The sequence below is a fragment of the Notamacropus eugenii genome, chromosome 3 (assembly GCF_028372415.1).
Source record: "Notamacropus eugenii isolate mMacEug1 chromosome 3, mMacEug1.pri_v2, whole genome shotgun sequence".
NCBI lineage: Eukaryota > Metazoa > Chordata > Mammalia > Diprotodontia > Macropodidae > Notamacropus > Notamacropus eugenii.
Genome location: NC_092874.1, coordinates 397,835,357 through 397,841,356, shown reverse-complemented (window position 1 = coordinate 397,841,356; position 6,000 = coordinate 397,835,357). Strand labels below are relative to the sequence as shown.

Sequence of the window (6,000 nt, the reverse complement as noted above, 5' to 3'; positions counted from 1 at the left end):
GCTGTCCAAGGGACTCTCAAAAAGTCTTTTCCAATACCATAATTTGAAAACATTGACTCAGCTTTCTTTATACTCCAGCTCTCACAGTTATACATTGCTACTGGAAAAAACCATAGCTTTGACTCTACAGAACTTGGTTGGCAAGGTGATGACTCCACTTTTTGGTATGCTGTTCAGATTTGCCATAACTTTCCTTCCAAGAAGCAAGCACGTTTTTATTTCCTGTCTGCATTCGTCCTCTGCAATGATCTTGAGTCCAAGAACATAAAATCTTACATTGCTTCCATTTCTTCTTTTTCTATTTTTCAGGAAGTGATGGACCCAGTTGCCAAGATCTTGGTTTTTTTTGATGTTAAGCTTGAAGCCAGCTTATATACTTCCTTGTTTATCCTCATCAAGAGATTCTTAAGGCTTCTTCATTTTCTGGCATGAGAATGATACTGTCTGCATATGTGACATTACTGATACTTCTCTCAGAAACCTTAATTTTGACTTTTGATTCATCTAGTCTGGATTTTTGCATAATGCATTAGAAGTTAAAAAAATAAGATGACAGTATATAGCGTTGTCATACTCCTTTTCTGATCTTAAACCAATCAGTGTTCCATATTTGGTTCAAATTATTGCTTCTTGTCCAGATGACAAGTCTCTCAAGAGATGAGTAAGATGACCTGGCACTCCTGTCTCTTTGAGGATTCACCATTTTATTGTGATCAACATAAAGGCTTTAGTGTAGTCAATGATCCTTTTTTTTCCTTTCTGGAACTCCCTTCCTTTCTCCATAATCCAGGGATCACTAGATGTAGATTACTAGAAGGGATTTCTACAGTCCCATTCATAAATAAACTCTATGATTAGCAACAACCCCATAGGCCTCCTTAGAATATATGTGTTGAGGGCAGGGACCTAATTTTGTTTATCCTCTTCATATAAACAATGCCTAGTCCTGTGTTTTTCTTCTATAATCACTTCACAACTATTTGAATTGAATTGGAAATTTGGGAACTGGAAACTGGATTTGGCAAGAATGCAGCCTGAAGAACTGAAGAGTTTTTGTTTTCGATGTTTTGCAGAATTTGGGGCAGGAAGGAAACAAGGTGAAGCTCATCATTTTCCATCCTTGATTTTTTTTTTTTTTTTGCACAGAGGTGATTTGAATCCCATTTGGGCGAAGTGTCAGATTTGGAGTTCTTGTATTCAGGAGCTCCCAACAGCTCCCAGGTAGAATAGAAACTCCTTAAGGGCAGGGACTGCTTTCCAGTTTTGATTGTGCATTCCCTGTTCCCCCTCGCCCCAAAACTGTAGCAAGAGACCTAAAAACTACCATCCGTCCAAAAAGGATCCATCTGCTAGGAGAGGTGAAAAACTGGCAGATTAGCGGGCACCACCCACGTGCATCAAAGGGGGGATGAGTCGCGCCCCTCTGGTCACGTGACCCATCGAGAAGCAGTTGAGAGGTGTTGCTTTGCCTGGGCGTTCTGTGAATGCTCACTTTCAGCCCCTTAATTTGGGGGTGAGGCGGCTGTAGGGAGCCTGGATGCCGGACGAGAAGACGACAGCCTTCACCAAAGCCCTTGCGGTCAGGGAGTGACCAGGTGAGTCCGACCCCATCCCCACCATCTTCCTCCCACCTGTCCCTCACTCCTTTCCAGGTCCAGTACCATCTCCACATCTTTCCCCTTTTAAGATGTTAACATTTTTAAATGTTGCTTAACATTTCAAAGACACGCATTTTTAATTTATTCTTCTCCCCTTCAACTAAGCAGCAGCAACAAAATCCCGTTATAACAGATGTGCACAGTCAAGGTAATAATTCGTGCCCTGGCCCCGGCCGAAACGTTTGGGTTATTTATTCAGCGTGGGTCCCTCACCTCTACTTCGTTTTGGGTGCCCTTCAGTCCATGGCTTGCCTCTTTGCATCCACCAGGGATCGCAAGGCTTTCAAAGCTGCATTTTGTAAGATGATTGTATAATTTGGTTTTTCGGCTTTTGTTCGCTCTGTATCAGTTCATATAGGTCATTCCAGTTTTCTCTGAAACTCTCCGCTTCATCTTTTGTCACTTTTGTATGGGAGAATAATATCCATTACATTCATCCACCATAATTTAGCCATTCTCTACGAGATGTCGGGCCCTCCCTTTAGTCTTCAGTTTTCTGTTATTACAAAAGAAACCGTTAAGAAATTTTTTTATATTATGGGGATTAAAAAAAAATCTCTTTTGTTGTGTAGACCCAGCAATGGTATAGCTGGATCAAAGGGTGTGCACAGTTTAGTGACATTTTTCTACTTGATTTTTTCCCCAGAAGGCATCTACCAGTTCACAGCATCAATATGCCTGTTTTCCTAAGTCCCTCCAACATTTTTAATTTTCATTTTTTGTCATCCTTGCCAATCTGATGGATATAAAGTGGAATATTAGAGTTACTTTTTAAGATTTCTCTTAATTATTACTTATTTGGAGCATTTTTTTCATGCAAATGTTGATAATTTAAATTTCTTCCTCAGAGAATTTCTTTTTCATATCCTTTGACCATTTTTACCAGGGAGTATTCCTATAATTTTAATCAATTTTTATATATCATAGATATAAGACCTTTATCAGAGAAACTTGCTGCAAAGATTTTTCTCTCAGTCACATGTTCTCTTCATCCCCTTTTCTCCAGTTCCTTCTTCTTGTTTTCCCCTACTCCATTTCTTCAATTCTTGTTTACAGAAGCCTTTTCCATTGTCTGTTTCCCTGAGTGGCTATGGCAAATTCCAGAAAAATTTTGATCTATAGATGCAAAAACTGGTTCCTCAGGTACCTTAGTAAAGCAACAGTCAATCAATCAACATATATTTATTAAGTACCAGTTACTGCCAAGCACTTCTAGGTACTGAGAATGCAAGTACAAAGAATAAAACAACCTTTCTCTGCACCTCAAAACCCCTCTTCATTGTTGCCCTATGATATTTTTATTGATATCACTTTAAATGTATATTCATATGCGAATTATTGCCATTTTTAATTTAATGACTTAATCCATCTGCAACCATTGAGTATCCTTCTAGGTATTTATATCATCCTTTATTTCACACTCAGAATTTTTCTAAAGCTTTTTTTTTTAAACGAAGGGATGTTTATTTTACCCATTTAGCAAAAACAAGAAATATCTGGATGGTGCACTCTCCTCTAATCCACCTTAGTTCCTGGGGAAAGTAGGTTCAGACTTAAAGAAGTTTCTACCATTCCTTCTTGGTCCCATCCAATTCATGTCCAAATGTAATATTAGCTACTGAGCCTGTATCTCAGCTGCTGCTGGGCTAGGTCCTAAAAGCTGTTCCTCAAGATATTGATGCTGAACTGACTGGTCTCTAAACAGGCATAGATTTTTCTCCTTCACTTTTGGTGGTTTACTTTCTGACATTTTGAAGTTAATACATTAAAATTAAATCTCCTTTACCTAGAAGCAGGAAAGAATGCACACCACAGGAAAACAAAAACAAAAACCAAGAGCAAGGGTATGTGCGTTCAGCTTTGCCCAAATTTGGTGAGAGAGAGTCCAAGGCTTGTCTCTATCTTAGAGACCCTTAGCAACTTGTCTTGCTCCAAGACAAGGCAAGTCTGGAAAGAGCCTATTCCAAGAACAAGCTCCTAAAATTATGAGTTGGAAAGGATCTCAAGAGACATAGTAATTTGGAACTATGCCCAAAGGGCTATAAAACCATGTACTCTTTGATCCAACAGTACCACTACGAGATCTGTATCCCAAAGAAATCAAAGAAAAGAGAAAAGGACCTATTTGTCCAAAAGTATTTATAGTAGCTCCTTTTTTTTTTTTTTTGGTGGCAAAGAATTGGAAATTTAGAGGATGCCCATCAACTGAGGAATGACTGAACAAATTGTGATATGCAAAGGTGATGGAATCCTACTGTACTATAAGAAATGATGAGCAGCAGATTTCAGAAAAACCTGAAAAGGTTCACATGAACTAATGCAAAGTGAAGTAAGCAGAACTAGAATATTTCCCATAGTGTCAGCACCATTGTGCAATGATCAGCTATGAATGAATTAGTTTTTCTCAGCAATACAATGATCCAAGACAATTCAAAGGACTCATGATGGAAAATACTATCCACATCCTGAGAAAAAACTGATGGAGTCTGAATGAGGATTGAAGCATACTGTTTTTACTTTTTTTTTTTTCCCCTTTTTTGCAACTCTTTTCTTTGGGCCTGTTTCTTTCACAATATGACTAATATGGAAATGTGTTTTACATGCTTGCACATACATAACCTATATCAAATTGTTTATTGTCTTAGGAGAGAGATATTTTGGAACTCAAAATTTTTAAAAAATGAATGTTAAAAATTGTCTTTACATATAATTGGAAAAATACTATTAAATAAATACATAATACTATTATTTACTATTAAAAATGAACAGAAGATAGGTCTTATTTAGAAATTCTCTTTCCTTTTTTGCCAATCTAAGCAGTTTGTATTTTTGCAAATATTTTTCCACTTCACTTAAATTGTTAAATTTATTGGCACATCATTGGACAAAATAACTCTTCATAATTGTTTGGATTTCATCTGTGGTAGTGGTAGAATCACCTTTTTCATTTTTAGTACTAGTGATTTCATTTTCTTCTCTGTTTAAAAAAATCATTAAGTAATGACATTTTTAAAAAAACAACTCCTAGTTTTGTTTGTTAATTCAATGGTTTTCTTATACTCAGTTTTATTAATCTTACTTTAACTTTTCTGTATTTCCAATTTAGTGTTTAATTAGGGATTTTTAGTTTGTTCTTTTTCTAGTTTTTTAAATTGTATACTCAATCATTAGACTCTTATTATTTTTGTTTCCTCTCTGCTGAGCTTTCCCCCTACTTCACTATTTTTGTATTCTACATCTAGTAATCTTTAATTTTTTGAGAGATCTTTCATACTTGGTTTTCTAGTTGTATTTTAAAATTCTATGTTGAGCACTGTATTTTCATCATTCAGTTCACTAATTGCTGACTTAAATTCCTTATTTATTTTTAGTTTTATTTTTTCTTTTGAAAAAATACAAGATTCTGTATTTTGTCATTTGAAAAATGACAGGATTTTCTGTCATTCATTAGGCAATGTGGATGTATTATTTGCTAAGAGTATTTTATTTCTCTTTTTGGTTTTGTTCATGTTTTCCTTCTGATTTTTAGGATTCTCTTTCATAGTTTATCTTTTGTAACTCATATTGATGCTTATTCCTTGATACCCTTTTTAATGTATTTTCCCACTTCTCATTCTCTGGTACCTGCCTCTTCACTGGTGCCTCTAAACCCTTAAGCTGCCTCAGCCTCTTAAGATGGGGAATATGTGCCAAATTACACCAAGTCCCTGCCATAAGTAGTCTTTGGGGTGTTAAGCTGGTCTCAGTTGGGTTTCCAATCCCTCTTTCCTCATATCTCGAGCATCTGCCCTTGTAGGCCCATTTTCAATGTTTTTGCTTCCTCTTCCTGTTTTCTTCCTTTCTTTCACATCACTGGGCAGTCAGCATCTGCTGTTATTTGTGGAGTAGGGGAAGAGCAGGGGTGTTTGGATAGAAGCACTGCAGCATCAGGGCTTCCCAACTAGGATACGGCCCTGACACAAGTCTTCTTCTTAGCTTCTGCTTATTGTCATGGAAACATAGAATTTGAGGAGGGGGGATACTGAGTAATCCCTTTAAGTATTAAATTTTTCTGAGAATTAATTCATATATCCTAAAAAATAGTATGTATGTATGTATGTATATATACTTAGACTGAGGATTTAGCTTAGGTTACTCTATATCTGGATCATAAATCTTTGTTTGGACATTAAAGAAATTTGCTGAGAGTAGCGTATCCACCACCTTACTGGTCATAGTGACTATTTTTTAATGTTATTCTCACTAATATATTTTTCCTTTTTAAATGCAATTGATTGTGTGTCCAATAATATTAGGTACTTTTGTTTTGCACATACTTTTACAGGAAATACTTCAAATATTG

The 6,000-nt window shown here is 36.4% G+C and overlaps 1 protein-coding gene across 4 annotated transcripts in view; it reads left to right on the top strand.

The window, feature by feature from the left end:
- Positions 1-309: 309 nt before the first annotated feature.
- LOC140497227 (phospholipid-transporting ATPase ABCA3-like) overlaps positions 310-6,000 on the top strand; it is a 264,641-nt gene continuing 258,950 nt past the window's right edge. For 3 of the 4 annotated variants that reach the window (XM_072597913.1, XM_072597914.1, XM_072597912.1), the window contains exon 1: positions 310-1,595. The gene's annotated coding sequence lies outside the window, so the exon portion shown is untranslated. The remainder of the gene's footprint in view (positions 1,596-6,000) is intronic. The other variant, XM_072597915.1, reaches the window with a different exon arrangement.